This window comes from Phyllostomus hastatus, unplaced genomic scaffold, assembly GCF_019186645.2.
Source record: "Phyllostomus hastatus isolate PE091 unplaced genomic scaffold, TTU_PhHast_1.1 phas_contig_1, whole genome shotgun sequence".
Classification (NCBI taxonomy): Eukaryota; Metazoa; Chordata; class Mammalia; order Chiroptera; family Phyllostomidae; genus Phyllostomus; species Phyllostomus hastatus.
This window is the reverse complement of record NW_025333498.1, coordinates 28,500,847-28,522,478: the sequence shown is the minus strand read 5'-3', so window position 1 is coordinate 28,522,478 and position 21,632 is coordinate 28,500,847. Positions and strand designations below refer to the sequence as shown.

Here is a 21,632-nt window from a genome sequence, read left to right as displayed (position 1 = left end):
GGCCATATGCATTAAAATTTTACTACATTTATAGTCTTCAATCAAACAGCTTCATATTTAGGAAATTACTAAAAGATTTGAATGAAGGCACAAAGATATGTTCATTGCCCCACTGGTTATTTTTTTCCATCTGCCCATTGTCGTTTTCCAGCTTTCAAGGCACCACATTCCTCGGGCTTCCCCCACCTCTCTGGCATTGCTTCTTGGTCTTCTTTGCTGCTGCCGCCTCCTCTTGCACCCCTCTAGTGTCCCTACAGTTCTGCCCTGTGCCCTCATCATTTCCATCTGAGCTCTTTCACCACATGACCTCTTTCTGTCTAATGGCTTTGAGTGCCATCTAGATCCTCTCTGGTTTTGTTTCTCTAGTCCCCATCTCTCCTCTAAGCCCTAGGTCCACATATTCAAGTTCCAACTTGCCATTCCTACTCGGCTGTCTAATGGGGATAGCATATTTAATATATTCAAAATCAAATTCCTCATACCTAGTAAACAGTCAAACTCATTTTTTGCCCAGTGTCCCCCATCTCAGCAAATGGCACCATCATCCTCCCACAGGTTGGGGACCCAGATCTAGGAGTACTCTATTACGGGTCCCCTTTTCTTTACTGTCCATTCAATGCATCACCTAAATGATTGTTGTATTTGAATCTGGTCACTTCTCCTCATCTCCACTGCCATTATTACAGTCATTAAATCCCAATTAGGTAATTTTAAAAGGCTCTTAGATGTTTTCTCTAATTAAATTCTTCCTTTTGGGTGTTTCATTTCCTTGGCAGAGGATTCTTTTAAATCATAAACCAGATCATGCCTCTCCTTTCCTTGAGACTTTAAATGGATTCCCATTGCTTTTACAATGAAACCTAAACTCCTCCCCACAATGGCCCATTATCCTGCCTCTCCCAGTTCCTTCCTTATGTAATACACTGCTTATCACCCAGTTTCCCCCTTGCTCCCTGTACTCCAGTCTCACTGTCCTCCCTTCTGTTCCTCGAGCATCCCAATCCCTTTCTCTCCCTGGGTCTTTCTATTTGGGTGTTCCTTTGCTAAGAGTGGCCTTGCTCTATAGACAGCTGGCTCATTCTCATCCTTTACCCCTCTACTCAAATGTTCTGTGCCCAAGGAAATCTTTCCTGACCTCTATCTAAACTGGCCTCAGCAGTTACTCATTGTCTCATCCCTTTATTTTTTTCATGGCATTGATCTTTAGCTGAATCATTTTAAAGATGTATCTACTTACAATCTGTAATTGCTTTATTTACCTATTTACATATTTTCTTCCTTACTAAAATTTCAAACTGAATGAGGCCAAAGTTCATGTATGTTTGCCTTATTCACCAGCACCTAATACAGTTGCTAGAAATGGTAGACATTCAAAATTTTTTGTTGAATTAAAGAATACATAAATTGCAACATTATTTGTAATTATGAAATGTTGGGAATAATATACTGGTTAAATAAGCTGATATATTAATATAGTAGAGTACTGTGAAAGCATTAAAAAATGGTCTCTGAATACACTAAAGTAAAAAAAAAAATATGTCTATGGGTTATTGCGCATCATTCAGTTGAGAAATTCAGATTTAGTTAAAGACATATTCAGTGATAGAGGTTGTGTACATAGGTGGATTCCAGGGCTTCAGGTGGTGAGTCCAAAGGTTCCCCTGGCCATGGTTCTCATCTGCAGGTGATTCCGCCCCCTCAAAGATATTTGACAGAGACTGGAGACATTTTTGATCTTCACAACTCGGGGAGGGAGGAGGTGCTGCTGGCATCTAGTGGGGAGAGACCAGGAACGCTGCTGAGCACCCTGCAGTACACAGGGCAGCTCCCACAACAAAAGATTTATCCAGCTGCCAATAGTGCTGAGGTAGGGAACTCCGGGTGGGGGGATGCAGAGTATCTACCTGTAACTCTCTGATGTCTGCTTGGACACCTGAGTGACACGGAGCAGTGGGTCCTCACTTTTTTAAAACTGTGCACATCTAGCAGTCATCATTTGTGACAGTAACTGATATATTTACCACCCACCATTTGAATAGCCAGGATTTTCCTAAGTTACTCAGCCTGAGTAATTTCCTAGTTTTTAGTAGTTTTCTCCATATTGAGAATTGAGACGTGTTTCTAAAATATTTTAGGAGATTTTTTTTTGTGTGACTGCCCTTCTGCCTCTTCCCTGGTGGATAATTAGAAGGATTTATTCTCTGGAGATGTCAAGTGGACACCTCTCTCATTACCTAAATTCACTCAGAGAAAAATAAATCAGTATCCACATGAAAGTGCAGGAAGTGTCCAAGGAAGCTGTTTCAATCCAGAAAAAATAATTTCTACTATGTATAATCAGAAAGCTACTGAAGAGTTCTTTACCTCCTCTCTTTGTAATAACCTTCCTACCTCCCCAAAACTGTGCTGAGGCAGAATTTATAACTTGCTTAATTCACAGTACAAAGAGGAGCCTTTGCTCGCTTGTTCTTTTTTTTTTTTTAATCAGTGCAGGTCAACTTCCAGGGTCATGTGAGGCAGGAGGGGATCATATGTTTCCCGGGGTAGGGTAAAGATAGTAGTTTGAGCAGAAATAATGTTCTCATCTAGCTTTTAGAAGGGCACAATGAGACACAATCAAGTAAGGGTCAGGGAATAGCATGTTCTGGAAGTTACTGCATAAAAAGAAGAAAAATACTTCAAGAAGGTGGGAAATAAGCCTGGAATGGCATTTCTTGAAAATCATGGCTCTTGAGTTGAGAGGAGACATTTCACAGAAAGACTCTTGCTATGTGTGCATGTCACACTCTTCCTTTTCTTAAGCATGGCCAGGGAGAGAAAGGACAAGAAGCTCTCTCAGCTGAGATTACATTCAGGGTCCCTGTCTTGGTCATTTCAGGATATTATAACAAAGTACCATAGACTGTGTGGCTTGTAAACAACAGACATTTATTTCTCACAGCTGTGGAGGCTGGAAGTTCAGGATGAGGGTGACAGCGTGGTCAGGTCTGGTGAGGGCCCGCACCTGGGTCGCAGACCAAACTGTAGACTGCTGACTTTTTGTTGTATTCTCATGTGGCAGAAAAAGAGGGTGAGAGAACTCCTGTGGTCTCTTTTATGAGAGCACTGCTCCCACCCATGGGGGCTACACCAACATGACCTAATTACCTCTTAAAGGCCCTACCTCCTAATACCATCACATGGGGGATTAAGATTTCACAGTGGGATCTCAAGTTTATTCAGGACTAGCCCAAAATTTTGGGCTGTGAGTGGAGAGGGAGGCTCTTAAAATTTGCTAAAACAAGGCAAAATGGTAGAACTATTTCTCTGTGTTAATCTTCACAAGAATTTATTTTTCCCTTTTGCGATGGTTGAAAAACCTGGGAAGTGGTGAGTACAGGGAGAGGAGTTTCGGGGTTCAAAGTCCCTTGGGATCAACCTGAGCCCCATGCTCATCTCAAAAGTTGTGCAAGAATTGGACAGAACTCCTTCCTACACATCCTCATTTAAACATGCCTGATCTCCACCATCTCCAGATAGTGTGGGAAAGTCAGGAGGCCTGGGCTAAGTGGATCTAATCTCTTTGAATGAGTGCAGGCTCTAGCACCAGGCTCCTGTGTTCAGATCCCAGCTCCAACACCCATGGCTGTGCAATCTGGGGAAGTTACTACCTCAGCTCCCTTAACGGCAATGATCATATATCTACCTCTCTGGGTTTAAGAAAGGGTTCAATGAGTGAATGCATGTAAAGCACCTGGCACTTAGTAAATGCTCAATAAATGTTATTTGTTGCTATTATCACTGTTAATGATGCCAGTGGAAACAAGATGTCTGCTTCCCCATGATGAATATGGTGAATAGAAAGTCAAGTAAGGGAAGATATCAATTCTCCCACAATCTAAGTGGGTCCTGGAGCTTAAAACCAAAGGAGGATAAGAATAATAAAGAATAGCATGTCCTCTGTCTTGAGAGCTACTAAGCACATTCATACTGAGCCCACCTTGGAGACAACTCGGGCCACACCCACCTCCCTGCTGTGTCACTATGTCTTCCAAAGGCCTCCTGCTCTCTGGAGTCTATGAGTCTTCACTGGCTACTGGTCTAGAGTGGTCATCCTCTTTTCCTTCTCTGACTCTACCACTTCTGTGCCTAAATCCTACTCTCTTTCTTTAGAATGCCTCTCAAAGCTGTCTCTGTCCCTTCTCCCTCATTCCAATTAACTGGCTCCTCCTGTCACACTGTGCTCTTCTCTTCTCACCTCAGACCCCATACAGGCAGATAATTTTGTACCTTTATCCACAGCAGTTATCCCAGTTTCCAGCATATGGTTGTCTCTCAACAGCAGTTGGTGGGACATGGTACCCACATATCTTCCTCTTCAAAACATTGCCTCAAATAATCTGGTATTGTATAATTTAACTCTTTAGGTATATATGCTTTGTCCTTCTAGCCAGAGAAGGAAACTATACTTATTTATCTTTGTCTAATGATATTGTGCAGGTGCCACCAGTGCCCCACTCCTACTTCCTCAGTCATTACCACTGTGTGCACACAGATCTGGCTTCTAGGCCCCCACATCTCATCCCTTTGCCTAAAGGCTTTATCTGGCAGCTGGCACCTGCTCTGCAAGATCCCACCACATCTGTGCATACATAAGCCAGAAATGTTGGAGGATTGACACTCACCACCCAGAGCAGCCCTCAACCACTCACTGATGGAACTGGTGCAGAAATACCTCACCCCTTGGTGAAATAGCTAAAGTGGATGTACTGTTACCAGAATCCCAGCAAGATTAAGGTACAGTTACTGGGGATAACTTGATATGGCACACCTTATTGGCTGCTGTCTTAGTCCATTTAGGCTGCTATGAGAAAATATCACAGACTGGGTAGCTTATAAAAAATAGACATTTATTTCTCAGTTCTAAAGGCTGGGGCTGAGATCAAGGTGACCAGCACGGTCAAATTCTAGTGAGGGCTCTTTTCCTCTTTCATAACTGGTGCCTTCTCTCTGTGCCCTCACATGTCTGAACAGGTGAGTGATCTCTGTGAGGTCTCCTTTATAAGCACATCAATTCCATTCATTACCTAAGGCCCTACCTCTTAATACTACCACCTTTGAGGGTTAGAATTTCAACATATGAAATGGGGATAGGAGACACAAACCTTTAGGTCATATGAGCTACCTACCCTTTCCTGTCTCCCTTTACTGGTGTTTTCTAAGTTTACTCTCCAAATAAAGGACCAGCTCCAAATCCTTCAAAATAAAATCTGCTTGTGGGAGGACCCAGACTAAAACAAATACGGAAAAAGTTGTACAAGAATCCTGTTTTTCAGGCTAGTGGGTTAATAGCACCAAGGATGGAGAAAAATAGTCGAAGCTGCTCTTTCATGAGAAAAGAAAATAAAAAGAGAATAAGTAACCCAAAGCTGTGTGCTGGGACAATGGAAAGAGAAGCCCAGGACAGGTGGAAGGCCTGGTGATGGGATGGGGAGGGGGCATAGAAGAAACCATGTCAAATGGAGTTTATATAAAGCCAAGGGCTGTATTGGGTGCAGTATAAACTCTTTCTCTGCCTCCCTGATGGGATCTTTAATATACTTGACATTGTTCATTAAGGAGCTCCATGAAAGTGGATTCTGTTTGTAGAAGGCCAGAGGTACTGAGTCTTATCTGATGGCCAATTTGCCATAACAGAGAAATCACCTGTGGAGATAGCCTCACCTCTGACTTATATTTGTATCATTCCCAACATCTAGCTCAGGGCTAAGACGCACATTAACTACCCACTGAATTTTTAATGAATGATTGCATAAATAAGCATTTTTTGATTAATTAAGTTTTTTACCTATTTATATGCATTTATTTTCTATTCATTCTATCCCTAGGTCAGTCTGAGCACTTGCACATGTGCGCGCGCACGCACACACACACACACACACACACACTATGGCACTGCTTTTCTAATATAGTCAAACACTCACACAGTTTATTATTGATGTTGCTCAGAAAAGCCCAGGAAAATAAAACTCATGTAATTATTCAACAAATATTTATAAGTTATTGGAGACACAGAGATGGAAAAATAAGGTTCTTGTTTTCCAAAAGTTCACAGTCTGAATTTTGGTCCTTATTCTCTCTCCAACACTCTTCCTTCAGTGTGAACCACCAGTGAGTCACTGCATGGAAATACCTCTGTCTCATGCAGTCTTCCTTGTTGAGGACAGACTTGCTGTGCCATTGTGTATGTTTGGTCTCTTTTCTAAAGAAAAAGCTCTGGAATATACTTCTCTTTATCCGAGAGAGTAGGCGTATGGACCACAGTGTAAGCACATTTATTACCACCTTTCTCATCCCCAAGCTTCCTTTCAGCCACACACCTCCCCTGATATTCTGTTCAAAAGGCAAAGCAGAGTTTCTGGACGTTATGTAACAAAAAATTGGGAAACATTGAGGTCCCTTTATTTGAAAAGCACAGCCAGTGTGTGTTGATGGCTGTGACAGTGTAAGGCAGTCACGGGTCAAAATTGAGCCAAGAATTTAATGCAGGAGGGAAGAAAGTGGAATGCAGAGAAAAAGGGGATGAAGACACTCTTGAAGTACAATGTGAGGGCTTTAGGAAAAGCTATAAGCTTTCTGTAAAGAAATGTAATTTTGCAATTCAATTTATTACTGACTTTGGGAATATCAGTGTCACTCTTTGGAAATTACCTATTTGACATTGCTCATTAAGGAGCTCATAAGGGAGTGGTGGTTTTGTTGTTGTTGTTTGTAGATGGTCAGAATCTTATCTAATGGTGGGTGTGACATATCACAGAAATCACCTGTGGGGACAGCTGGACATCTGACATATCTGTGTCATTTATAACATGCTCAGAACTAACACACAGAGTAACTGTGCACTGAATTCTTACTGAATTTTCAGAAAATCTGATGGATAAAATGAAGAGAAGAGGAGGGAAAATAGTAAAGAGGCTTCCATTGTAAACTACAAATCTACTGATTCTGACTTTAACCTTCGAAGAGAAAGAAAAATAGTTTCTGGCTTGAAAAGAACAATTATGTACTCCTGTCTGTTTTCAGGCTTGGTTCTTCTATAAGCTCTTAAAAGACATACCCAAATATAAATCACCTTGGAAAATGGACTTGGAATCTGAGTGGAACTGCACTGTTTGCTTTTTGCTCCTTTCCACACTTGATTTGTGTTTAACCAACCATTATTTGACCCTAACAAATTCATCTCATGGATTTCAAAGTATATTTTTCTAATGTGCAATGGTTTTTAACCACTATATTTAACAGATGTTGACTTTTTTGTAGCAAATATATGAAATATATATTTTTTACAAATATAGTATATAATATTTTATAACATAAATATCAATATATTTATATCTGTAAAGGAAGCCAATGACTATAAAAGCAGATATTAGGTTCTTTACCACATTGAATGAGATGCCTCTCTCATTTGATTCTTTTGAATGCCATTTTAAAAGGCACATACAACATTGTCCCTGACCTTGAAGGACTTTACAGCCTTATTTAAATGATAGTATTTTATTTACACATAACAAATGGAAAACAATTCTGAACACTTTATGTTTGCTTTATTTTCTAAAATTAAGAACTATAGAAATTTAGACAAAGCAAGATTATTCTAGGTTACAGATATTTGTCAAAGATTAATTAATTCATTCAATATTAATTTATGAAACAACTACAGAGGACAGTGAGATGGGAGCTGGGCTTCTGCAAGGTAGATCAGAAAGGCACTAAATGAGTGCTGACTACAGTGTGTGTGGGTGGGAGTGGCGGGGCGGGCCAGGCTGTGGTCGAGAAGAGCAAGTCTAAAGAATAAAATATGGTCAGAGAGGGAAGGTGGAGCCTGGTGACAAAGGGACTTGAACTAGTGACATCACAGGCTAACTTTCCTTACTGCATCTGTAGCAAACAGTAACTTATGTCTTCAAATAAATGATTAGTTTTCGTTGACATAAATGATTAAATCAGTACAATTTCTAATCTTCAATTTAAAAAAATCTGCCTTTCTCCAATTGAAAGAACATGATTTTCCCGAGGTTTAGGTCAACAACAAAGTGAGAAATCCAGTCACTTTTTACAGCCTGTGACTAAGTGATGAGTTATTCTCTTCAAACATCATAATATATGTTAAATAGTATAACATAATTTTCAGGCATCAGATATATAAAGAGCCAGTATTAATCAGCCTTTCCATAGGAAACTATAAGACAAATGGAAAGAGAATTAACAAAACAAACAGGCCCAGACAAATGCTTTCTTCCTCTGCTTTCTAAGCTAATATCAAATGAATACAGTTTAGGCAAGGGATGGGAAATGTGCAATACACAAGAGGTTAATTAGGTGTAATGCAGAATCAGATGAGTGATTTGAACATTCATGTTACCCAAACCAGCTTTTCTTGATTATGGAGAGTCTTAAGGCTGGAAATTTCAACTAAATAAACACTCAGAGATATTTTAGAATTTCTCAGTATTTACTTTTACTTCAAGTTTCCCCTCTGTGCAAACCTAACACCATCAAACTTACTTAATTATTATCTTTATAACTATGTAAAAATTGTGACTTCATTTAAAAAATATATTGCTAATTTGCTAAGAAGAAATAATAAGAAACATCATTATTTAAGCCAGTGGTTGACAAACTTTTTCTTAAAGGGTTAGATAAGTATTTTGGACTTACAGCTACTCAACTCCACTGTTGTAGAGTCAAAGCAGCCACCAAAAAGGAAAAAAAAGAAAGAAAAATGAAAAAAGGACATGCCTGTGCTCTAATAAAACTTTATGAAAACAGGTAGTTGTCCCAAATTGTAGTTTGCCTATCCCTCATCTAAATGGTACAGCAATTCAGGTAACTGCTAAGCCTCTTCCAAGTTGAACATCAGTATAAGATCTCTCATCTCTACTTAAAACTACTGCTGGAATAGGGAGTTAGTACATGGAAATGGAGGTAAGGAGACTATTGTAATAAACAATTATTATTTTATCAATAAATACCATGTACTCCTTTTTAATTTTTTATATTTTAAATCTGAAATATGTTAAATGTGTAGACATAATATAACAGGCACCATTTTATATACCACCCTGATTTAATGATAGCTAATGTTTTTATATTTACTGTAGATGATTTTTTAAAGGAATAAAATGTTATAGGTATAACGACTTGTTTCTGATTACACTCTCCTTTCTCTATACAAGATGTTAACTTTTCCTTTACAGATATCTGTCTTTTCTCTCTGGTTGCTTCTAAGATTTTCTTACTGCCTTCAAGGTTCTGAAATCTGCACATTCATATCTTTCATCGACTCTGAAAAAGTCCCAGGGAATATCTTTTTGAATGTGATTGCTTCTTCATTCTCTATTTTCTATCCTTCTGGAACTCCTATTTCAACATAAATTGCATCTTCTATCTTCCACATTCTAACCTTTGCTTTGGAATTTTTCTTTCTCTCTCTGTGCTGTAGTTGGGGTAATTTTGTTAGGTCAGCTTATCAATTTATTAATTTCCTTTCAAATTATCTAATATTAATTTATGTCCATTGAAATTTTAATTTCAGCGATTCTTTTCCATTTGTAAAGATATATTTTTCTTTTTAAAATCTGCCATATATTTTTATAATGTCATATTCTTTGATATTTATTTCTATGCCTTCATTTTTACTCTAATTATTTTGTTTTATAGATCATTTTAGATTTTGCTTATAGCATATTTGACTGGGTGTGAAGAGTTTACACAATCCCCATGTATGATGTGCACATGCCATTTCCCTTGTGGCTTGTTATTTATTTGCATGGGAGAGCTCATTATTTTAACAGAAGAATGTTCTCTTCTTTGTATGTTTTGTTTTGTTTTCTTGTCGGAGTCCTTGCACTTATACAAGTGCTCTCTGGAATGGTTTTGTGTTTGGTTTTGCTGGGTGCTCCAGGGACTTCACCAAACAGCCTTGTTAATTTCTCAGATTAGACATGTCCACACCCATGGATAACAGAAATCTGGACAGGCTTGGAATTTATTTTTCATAGATGAATTTAATTTTCTCCTTTAGAATTTCAAAGTTTCCTTCTTGCTTTCTTGTGCATTAGGCAGAATTGTTCCAATCCCTTTTAATTGAGAAGACATCTCTTCCGTTTTCCCAGCTTTACTGTGTGTGTTGTGCTTTAGCGTCCCCAACTTGCCTGAGCCCAAAGGCTTGTGCCTGTGTGGGCAGTAAGACACTTTTAGGTACACCTGAAGACTTAAATCTTGGGCAATTTCCTCTGCGTGGCCGGAGCACCAGGTCCTGAATTTACCCATTATATCTGTCATATTCTTGCTTTTCGACCCAGGTATGTAATTAAACACTATATTATGTATGTACGCATCATTTCTATGTGTTTGCAATTGAGCAATAATGCTCTGAATTACCTTAACCTGACATGTTACTGGAACTACTCTTAAAGTTGGTGTTGCATGTATCTGAAGATTTGTATATTTAAATTATAAAGCTATTTGGCAGCCTTCTCAAAACATTTGAATACATGCCTTTATTCTTGAATTCAAATTATAACTTTTCTCATAGAATTTGCTCATTTGGGTTGGGTCTGAAAAAGGTCTATTTCTAATTATTTAGCAATAGAGGCATCATTTAAAAAATTCTCAAGTTTAGATACTATTTCCCCTGAGCATGTATAATGTATAGCATCAAAGGTACTGTACATTCAACTCTTCAAAAATTTCATATAATTTAATATAGTTCACAATTTTCTCTTGTTATATAATTGAAAATGTTGTTTACCATTATGCCAAGAGAAAGCCAGTACACTCTATAATCAGAATTCTTTTGTAAGTGTATCTGGAGATTACTTTTCAAATTTTAGAAAAATGCATGACATCACACATTCTCAAATTGTACCCACACTGCCAGGACTCCAAGTATTTAATGTCACTTGCAAACAGATTTTGCATATTTTATCTGTAATTTTGCTAATTCCGTTCCAAATAAAGATCAGCATTACAGCTGAATTTCTGTGTAAATACATGTTAAGGTGCTTCTTTTCCATAACTGGACAGTACACCCTAGCCCTCTGATACTGTGAGCACACATGAGCATTGCAGCCTGGTGGTTCTTAATAGCCTCTCCTCCTCCTCACCCTACAAGATTGTAGTTTTAGAAAGTGCTTTGGAATTCAGTTGTTCTCACAGGGTTGGGGCTGTGCTTAGGGAAGCAAGCGCCAGGTGCTGAAATGCTAAGCCGAAATGACTGTTGACACCAGTGTCTTCCTGGATGATGTAACAGAAAAATATCTTTTCCTCCCACTCCCTGCAAAGAGTCTATAGCCTCTAATAAATATCACAAATATAAGCATTTTCAAACTAGAAAATCAAAAAATCATGCAACAGCTAGAGCCAGTTTGTTAATACATTTAGGCAGCCATGTTTGTCTGACTACAGCATTGGTAAAGCAGACCATCAATCTCAGTCATTCGAACTACCACCCAGCTTTTCTGGTGAACAGATTGGCCTAATCCTCACTTGTTAATATTTGTTCCCAATCCTGAACTGATTAGCTTCTACTTTTCTCCTGACCTTATCCTTTTGTATTTTGTTGCTCATTGGAATGCCTCCCTCGGAAATCCAGACTTCAGTCTGTTCCACACAGAGCTATAGAAAAAGTGGTAGTCACTGGGCAAGGCCCAACCTTTCCCTTCCTCTTGATCTAATTAGTATTGTTTTCTCCAAGAGTCATTTTAAGAGTGACCTTTCTTCTTTATTTCTCATAAAACTACTCTGATATGGGTGTGTGTTGGGAGGAGGGGAATGAGAGCAACAAGTCTCTGCAAACTAGCTTAGGGAAAAATACTTCTTCCCTCTGCTTTTTCTCAAGTGATCTTTAGTTCCTTCCACTGAAATGTATCTTATCTGATATCATAAAGGTTTTCAATCTCTAACAATGCTAGGAGGTTACAGAGGTGAGTGATCAATTTAAAATGCATTAGAGTTATCTCTAAGTTGTGTCCTTTGTGCTTTAGGAGTGCTTCACATTCCTGAAAGCAAACTTTTCCAGTTCTCTCTACAGCCCCCTAACTCACCCCATAGCTCTATCTCTATAAAAGATGGCACTGGCCTACTTCCCTTTTTTGCATACACAAAGGTTTGAGCTTGACCTTAATGTAAAGTGTAGGCAATAAACTGTGCTACAAACTGGCTATAATAAAGTAGTCTACAAAATAGATTTCTACACAGACAAATAGTAATGAATAACTTCAGAATGACCTTACCAAGCCATCAGCATCTATATTTAGATGTAGTTATCTAATAATTTCTAATTTCTGAGACATGCATAGTAAAATAAAGGGAAGTACAACCTCTCTTAAACTTATAAGGATCAGTAGGTACACACAAATGTTTATATTGCCTTTCTTATAAGAAGCAATTTCAATTCACAGATCAAAGAGTTGCTTTCTGTAGTTAGATTTCTTCTAGCAATCTTCCTTCTGAGATTGGGAAAGTCACCCATATTAGTGGTTGTATCTTTTCAAATTTGACTTGCAAACCAAAGAAAAAAAAATGTGTCATAAATATTTGAAGACAGTGAAAACTGCAAAGCAAGAAAAGTGACTTGAAACTTAAGTATAAAAATGATATGTGTGGACCTGGGCATTCTGGGCACTTGAGTTTATACTTTTTCTTTTTTTTTTTTAAGATTTTATTTATTTATTTTTAGAGAGGGAAGGGAGGGAGATAGAGAGAGAAACATCAATGTGTGGTTGCTGGGGGCCGTGGCCTGCAGCCCAGGCATGTGTCCTGGCTGGGAATTGAACCTGCGACACTTTGGTTCACAGCCCGCACTCAATCCATTGAGCTACGCCAGCCAGGGCTGAGTTTATACTTTTTCAACCACAAGAAGAGAACGTGTCAGATGAGAATCACATTTAGTACTCAATTATGGGGAAACAAAGCACAAGGAAATGAAAACGCCTTAACTGTCACTTGCAATTCCAGAGGAAGTTAGGATTAGAACTGTCCTCAGACAGATGGGCCATTAACAAGAGTTATCAGTGGTGGATATTTGAGGAACAGGGCATTATATCTTCAATAAGGGAATTCCATTAAATAGGAAAATCTTAACCCTTGAAAATATAATTTAGGGCTTTCAAAAAACTATTAAGCCCACTTGTAACTCTTATGTTGGACTGTAGGTAGAACACATTTCTCTGAACCTCATCAAAACCCAGTTTTTTATTTCTATTTTTAACTAATCATGTGTCAGAGTATCAATACAATATTTCCTGTATATTTTGAATGAATTTTGAGGTAGTGACTGTTTTTTGATCCATGTGAGTATATCTTATACTTTTATAACTTGTCACTTTCAGCACACTATGTAAGACACAGACACAATAGATATACCTAATAAATACTTTACGATCATTTGGGGATCGATCATTCACTGTCACAAAACAAATTAATGTTAGATAGAGCTGGGCATTCCATGCCCCAGTCAGTATTTTTGTTAGACTATGAGGTCACCAATAAAAATAATTCAATTGTAAAAAAGCAAATTGTATTAACCTAAAGAGTTTATTTGAGAACTTTGTATCTTAACATTTAGCAAACCCTTATAAAATCTAAACATCAACCACCTTTCCCCTAGGAATAAACGTAATTCTAAATAATCTTGGTGAGTTATCATTCAAATGATGAATTTTTACACTGACTTTTTTCATGACTTACTCTAATGAGTGAATCATCAGAGGCTGGGAGTGCTGGGACATTCTGACATCCATTAGTTGCTGTCACTGCTATCTCAATGAACTCTGAAATATGAGTATTATATTTGGTGATAGTAGAACACAAGGGGTTGGGATTTTAGTTAAAGACTGTGACTTATTGTAATTGGGCATAAAACCAAAATAAGGAATATTTTCCAGCACTAGCTACTATAACTGCATTGAAACTTTCAGGAATACTTGACATACATGAATCAAAGAATCACTATGTGCCCACACTATCTTTGAAAACAAAAAATAGAATCATGCCACTCCCCTGCATAATTGTTTTCCCAAAGATTAGAATACATTCCAAACTCCTTACATGGCCATGCAGACTCTGAGTGATCTAGTCTCTGCCTATATCTCTTACCATCTTCCTCTGCTCTCAGGAGGCCTCAGCCATTTGATCCTCTTACTCATGCTCTTCCTCTGCATCCTGCCTTCTCCCTATTCCTTAGGTATCAGCTCAAATGCCACCTCCCCAGAGAGTCCTCCTCAAACTACACAATCTAAACTTCCATCCCTATGTACATGTGTACACACATACTTATTCATTCTAACCCACTGCACAGTTTTTATCATGGTACTTACATCTTTCAGAGACTATCTGTGCTTACTCTAATATTTCCACCCATGGCAGCTGCCTCTGGGGTCACATGTCACATCCCCTTGGCCTACCCTGATTCCAATTGCAGCTGCAATTAATAATTCCCTGCAAGCTCAGACTTACCTAATTATCAACCCTTCTCAGCATCCTCCACTTGTCTTTCTACTTTCTGCTCCAGGGCTTTCTCAGGCCCTGCAGGTGCCTGTTTCACCCAAGCACAAGCAGAGCCAGTCGGCAATAGGAGTCAATTAGTAAATGCTGCAGCCTCCCAGTCTTCAAATGGACCAGGCTGGCAGGTCTTTTGCAGTTTCTCAGGAGATTCCGGCAGAAATTAGGCCCCTGTTCCCACAGCAGCAACATTAATATTGGCTGTTTCTCTTTTCCTTTGTCATGCTCTCCTCCCCTCCCCATTCCTGTTTCTTGGGATCACCTCGATTTGCCATCAGTAATAAGTACTCAAGACTTTGTGTCCTGCTCTGCTTTCAGGAGAACCCTAATTAAGACATCTCCTAAAGGACATAAGATCCATCAGAGCCAAGTTCTTTCTTCCCTCCTTCCTTCCTTCCTTCCCTCCTTCTTTCCTTCCCTCCTTCCTTCCTTCCTTCCCTCCTTCCTTCCTTCCTTCCTTCCTTCCTTCCTTCCTCCCTGTCTTTCTCCTTCCTCCTTCCCCCTTCTCCCTCCCTCCCTCCCTCCCTCCCTCCCTCCCTCTCTCTCTCTCTCTCTCTCTTTCTTTCTTTCTTTCTTTCTTTCTTTCTTTCTTTCTTTCTTTCTTTCTTTCTTTCTTTCTTTCATTCTTTTTTTGCTTTATTTACAATGCCTAGCCCAGAACTTAGCATGTATAACCTGACAGAACTATAGGCAAGAGTAATGTTCTGGATAACTTTAGGGAGGAAATGATATTCAGAAAAAGGGATGATCAGAGGAAGAAATGTAGGAAGTATAAGATAGTTTGAGAATAAATAATGCAAACTGAACACAGATATGAAAAACATGCATCAAAAAGCTGGAAAGCTCCAAGACATTCAATCAGAAATGAGGATTTAGGGCTGGAAAAATCTGATAATCTTCCATTACATGTTGGTCATCTTATCACAGAAGTCAAGTGGTGTTATTGTTTTACATTTAATTGTTTGAGCACCAAAAATTTCATTTTCTTGGAATTTTAAAGTTTTATTCTTGCGCTGAAAGGATAATGTTAACCAAAAATTTTAATTTGCCAACTAGTGCTTTTCTAAAATCAGGGGTGCTGGGACTTCTGCTTACAGCTTTGCCAGAATCACTGGTACGAGACTCATTCTGCCATAAACAGTGGGATGGTATACATGAGGCAAGTGTTTTCAGGAATTAGACACTAAGAGCACAGGATTATGAAAAAATGTCCTTACTTGAGGATATTTTTTTCATTGCTTTTAGAGAGATAGGAAGAAAGACGAAGGGAGGGAGGGTGAAATATCATGTGAGAGAGAAGCATCAACTAACTGGTTGCTTCCCATATCTGCTGGACTGGGGGTTGTACACTCCCAGACTTGAGGACCAAACAAGTGACCTAGGTGTGTGTCCTGACCTGGGATGGAACCAGCAACATTTGGTTATGGACGACACTCCAACCAACTGAGCAACATGTGCTAGGGTCCAATTATGAACTTTGAGAGAAGGAAAACATATAAGTCGGGCTCCATATTTGTCCTAGCTTTCTGCCTGGAGACACTTATCAGCTAGCGCAGGCTGCTGGAGGCAAAGCAAGGCAGTTTTGCTGAATGGAAAAAGCTGAGGTCAGAGGTAGGAGTGGCTGAAGTGACTGGAACTGACGGGAAAGGTACCCAGAAGGAAGAAGCTTCACAGAGAGGAGGGACCTCCACGAGAAACTCCTGCAGGGCTGACAGCTAAAAGAAGACATGCAGTACTGGACAGTGTTGGAGTTCTACTATGGTTACAGTGGAGAGATCTAACTGAATAACTCAGATACAAAGTTTAAACCCTAGAAAGGCCAAACCTTACAGTTATGCTCCATACTCTAAAGTAAGAATCACATCCTAGAACTGAGGCAAAACCAAAGTAGATCTGATCCAAACAAAGAATAATATTAACCTTGACAGGATCAAAATGATCCACAGGTAACAACAATTAGCTACCAGAATAAAACTCAACACATTTCCAGGGGTGTCCAACCTTTCGGCACCTCTGGGCCACACTGGAAGAAGAGTTGTCTTGGGCCACACATTAAATACACAAACACTGATGAGAACTGGTAAGCACAAAAAAAGTTTTAAGTAATTTTAGGATTTTGTGTTGGGCCACATTCGTAGACGTTCTTGCAGCCCAAGGGCTGCAGGTTGGGTGGCCCTGCTTTAAAGGAAGACAACATAATGCGGGCTCCCTACAACGTGTCATACATAATATTCAACATCAAAATAAGTAGTGTTTTGAAAATAATAATTACACTGAAAAAACTCTAACTAGATAGATCAAGAAAAAGAGAAACATCCGTTACCAATAGCAGAAAAACACAGGAGGTATACGTATCCTAACACAAGAAAGAAAGTCTGGGGATTTTATAAACAACATTATGCTAATAGATTTGACACCTTAAATAAATGAAGATTCCTTAAATAACACAGCTTACAGAGATGGACACAAGAAGAAACAGATGATCCAAAATGACAGGGACCTGAAAAGTCAAAATTATTTTATAACAATACTAGGAACTTGTATTTTCTATTTTCAGTCTCTCACAAGTGGAGTTTTCCATAAGCTACATAATGTGTGATACGGTAATAGCTTGAAAACAGAAGCAAATGTGAGAACCAGCTACCTTCTCTTAAACTAGACATTAAAGACACTGATAAAAATGTAAAATGACACTTCTCTTTTCACAAAAAATATTTTTGGAAAGTATACTAATTTTTCAAAAGAGGTTATTACAATCTACTACTTTTTGGAATAAGTTGATAAATATTTAAATTTTCTATTTTAATTTTAATACAGTTTATAGATAAATATAAATTACATAAACACAGCTTTTTGGAGTTTCTGCAATTATTGAAAATTTAAGTGGATCTTGAAGACAAAATATTTGCAAACCACCTGTTTAATAGATCTGACATAAGCTTTTTCAGAAAATAGAGGTGGAGGAAAACTTCCCAATTTGTTCTATGAGGTCAGCATAACACTGATATCAAACCTAATAAGTTATTACAAGAATCTACAGTCCAATATTCTTATGAGTATATATGCAGTAATCTTTTAAAAATATCAGTAAATTAAATAAAACAATAAATAAAAAAGATAATACATCATGATCAAGTGGGCTTCATTCCAGGATTATAAGATCAGTATAACAGCTGAAAAGCAATCAATATAATTCACCACATTAACAGAAAAATATGGCTGTAAAACACATGATCATCTCAATAAATGAAGAAAAAGAAATTTTACAAAATTCAACATCCATCCCTAATGAAAGCTCTCAGGGAACTAGAAATCAAAGGGAACTTCATCAGTCTGATAAAAACTATCTACAGAAAAGCTACACTTAACATTACATTCAATGGTAAAATACTGAACACTTTTCTCTTAATATTAAGCACAATGCAAGGACATCTTCTCTCACCATTTCTATTCAACATTAAACTGGAAGTCTTAGCATGTTCAATAGACTAAAACAAACAAATAAAAAAAAGAGAAGTAAAAGTACTAAATTGCAGAGGAAGTAATGAAACTGTATTTATTCTTATACAACATGATTTTTATATGGTGAATCCTCAAAAACTTACAAAACAGTAATAGAACTAATAAATGAATTAATCAAAGCCACAGACTGCAAGGTCAATACACAAAATTTAATTGTATTTCTATATTTTAGCAGCCAAATTTTGAGGAAAAAGAAATTTTCAAAATGTCATTTATGATAACATATAAGTTATCAATTACCCAAATAAAATTCTGTACTGGCAGCTACAAAATATTGCTGGACTTTAAAAACAGCTAATTATGGAGAGATACATCATGTCCATGGATCAAAATGCCCAGTGTTGTTAAGATATAAATTTCCCCTGCCTAATTTAACTATAAATTACATGCAAACAGTAACAAAATCTCAGTTCATGTTTGTATGTATTTTCCCCCCATTGGATTCTATACTTATTTTTTATTATTTTTAAAAGATTTTATTTATCTATTTTTAGAGAGAGGAAGGGAGGGAGAAAGAGAGAGAAACATCAATGTGTGGTTGCCTCTCACGTGGCCCCCACTGGGGACCTGGCCCACGACCCAGGTATATGCCCTGCCTGGGAATCGAATCTGTGATGCTTTGGTTCGCAGCCCATGCTCAATCCACTGAACTATGCCAGCCAGGGTGTATGTATTTTTTTGAAGAAATTGACAAGTTGATTCTAAAATTTATATGGTAAAAAAAAATAAAATTTATATGGTAATGCGAATGGTCCAAATTGCCAAAACAATCTTGAAAACAAAAAAGAAAATGGAAGACTTTAGAAGGCTCACATCATCTGATTTCAAGACTTAGATTAAAGCTAGTGTCATTAAGACAATAGTATTGGGGTAAATTATTTTTGTAAAAAATTTTATGGATCAGGATAGACAGACCAGGAGCTGTCCCACACATGTAATGTCAATGGATTTCCAGAAGAGCACCAAGGCAATTCTTGAGGACAAAAACTTACTGGAGCAACTAGACAAGTAAATGTACAAAATATGATTAAATTTGTCTGCTATGTCAAACCGCATGTATAGCAGATGCTGTGGTCCGCAGCTCGCATTCTCCTCCAGGGCTGACGTACTCATTTTTACTAAGATTCTGGAATTGAATTGTGCTCCCCTCAAATTTATATACGAATATTAAAGTCCTAAACCCCCGTACCTCAGAATGTAACTTTAATTTGGAAATAAAGAGTTTGTAGGAGCTCCACCCTCCCCACCACTCTCTTCAACCACATCCCAGAGTGCGGGCTTGGAGGCTCCCCAGTGCCCGCAGTGCACTGCCCAGGCTGCACCACTTAGCCTAACATCTATCGGCTGTCCACATGGAGTGCTCAGAACAGCTGGAGTGGGATGCTGGCCCCAAAGGCCCGGTGGGCACCAGGGGCCCCGCAGACAGGCGGGCAGCTGTGGACCCCCCACTGGCAACTGGCAGCATGGATACTGATTCCTGTGAGCAAAGTGAGGGCGAGCCCATGAATGCTGCAGGTCCCAATGTTTTTAGCTCAAAGGGCCTTGCCATTTAAGCCCAGAAAAAGGTTCTGAGCAAAATGGTCAGCAAAACCATGGCCAATATGTTGATTGATGGCACCAGCAGTGAGATCTTTGATGAGCTCTGTGAAATCACCAAAAGCCACATCCACAATGAGAAGGAATCTCACAAGATCATGAGAGACTTAGTCAATGTGGCAATCAAAACTGGGATCCTTTTACCGGAATAGCCAGTTCAACCAGGAGGAGGTTGTTATGGTGGAGGTCAGGAAGAAGCTGAACCAGACCACCATTACCATCATCAGCTTCTTGGAGGTGGAATACACCTTTGATGGGCACATGCTCTCCAAGCTCCCACTGGAGTGCAAGTACCTGGTGCATGAACTGGTACAGTGATATCTGACACCCAGGACCCACGGGCGCATCAACCACATCTTCAACCACATTGCTGATGTGGAGTTCCTCTCTACTCTTTATATGTAGTCTGGATGGAGACTGTAGACCCAAGTTCAAAAAGATTTGTGAAGGAATTCATAAACTGCTAGATGAGAAAATCCTTTGAATATCTTCTGTCCTCCTGGGCTTTGCTGTGCTCATATTACAACACTCAATGTGGTCTGGGTGAGAATCAAAAAACAGGAAGGAGCCCTTGTCAAAGACAGTCATGTTCTACCCTTTTCATCCCTGTGATGTTGATGCTGAATTGAACTCAAGTGTGTTTATTCCCTGAGCTTGCTGATGAGCTCTGCACTTCAAATCACCTTTGTTTGTAAGCCTAAAGCACATTTCACCTATTCTAAGCAGAAAGGCTTCCTGCTCTACAAGGAGAGCTCAGTTCATCTTGTGGATTGGAAGGAGCCCTGGACCAGGAGTCAGACAACATGGGTTTGGTTTTCAGCTCTACCAGTTATGACTCCTCTGTCCTCTGGATCCTGAAACCAGGATGCCTGCCTGCCTACCTCCCAGAGCTGCTGTGAGGATCAAATGAAATAGTGTTATGTTCAAGCTTCTGAAACACACTAATGTAGGGTCTTATTTCCTCTTCAGGATGTGAGAGGGATCAACCAGGATCTAGACTAATAAGTAGCAAAGAACAGAGCAATAGTCTCTGGTGGCCTGGGTTTGCAATCTGTCTCTAGATGTGCTGTTTCTAACAAATTAAAAATGAATCTGAAGGTGTAAGAAAATACAGCTGCCAACTGGGAAAATGTTATTCAAGAGCTGTCTTTTAGATCTTAGATGTGCAGATTTATGATTCTCCAGCAGACGGGGAGAGTTTGCCACCCATCATGCAGAAGTGGAGAACTGTGCTCCCCCTGCAGAACCTGCCTTCCCTCATGTAAGGGGCACAGTCCATGGGGTATAGGGAGGGTTTATTCCGGCATGTACAGAGAGTCGTGCAAAATGAATCTTTATCTGTCTTTCTTTGTCTTTCATAGTCATTTTGTGCTGTTTTCTGTGTTTCATTAATAAATCTAAAGTACCCTTCCAAAAAAAGAAAAAGAAAAAAAGTGTTTGAAGAGGTAATTAGGTTAGATGAGGTCATTGGTATTGACACTAAGCCAGTATGATTGATGATCTTTAAGAAGAGAAAACTAAGACACAGACATACACTGAAAGGAGACCATGTGAAAATATAAGGATGGTCATCTACAAGCCAAGGAGAGAGGCTTCAGAAGAAACTAACTCTGCTGACCCCTTGATTTCAGACTTCTGGCCACCAGAATTATGGGAAAATAAATTACTATTGCTTAAGCCACCCAAACTGTGGTACTTTGTTATTAGTTGCCTATCGGTGGCTTATATCTGAGTTCCTCCCCAAGAACTGAATTCGGTTTAGGAGAGCTTTCCCACACAAGTTTATGTCCTTGCTCAGAGAGCAGCTGCTTCCAATGACTGGATGCTCTGATAGTACAAATCCTGGTCTCATGTTTCCAGTTGGGACACCTTTCTGAATACAATTCTTCATCTTAGACCAGTTTCAATTCTATTAGTTATAAGCAAATCCTAAAATGGGATTTTGAAGCTGGCTCATTAGCTGACTG

At 38.9% G+C, this 21,632-nt stretch overlaps 1 pseudogene; it reads left to right on the top strand.

Annotated features, from left to right (window-relative positions):
- Positions 1–19,490: 19,490 nt before the first annotated feature.
- Positions 19,491–20,149, top strand: LOC123815772 (annotated as a pseudogene).
- The last annotated feature ends 1,483 nt before the right edge of the window (positions 20,150–21,632 follow it).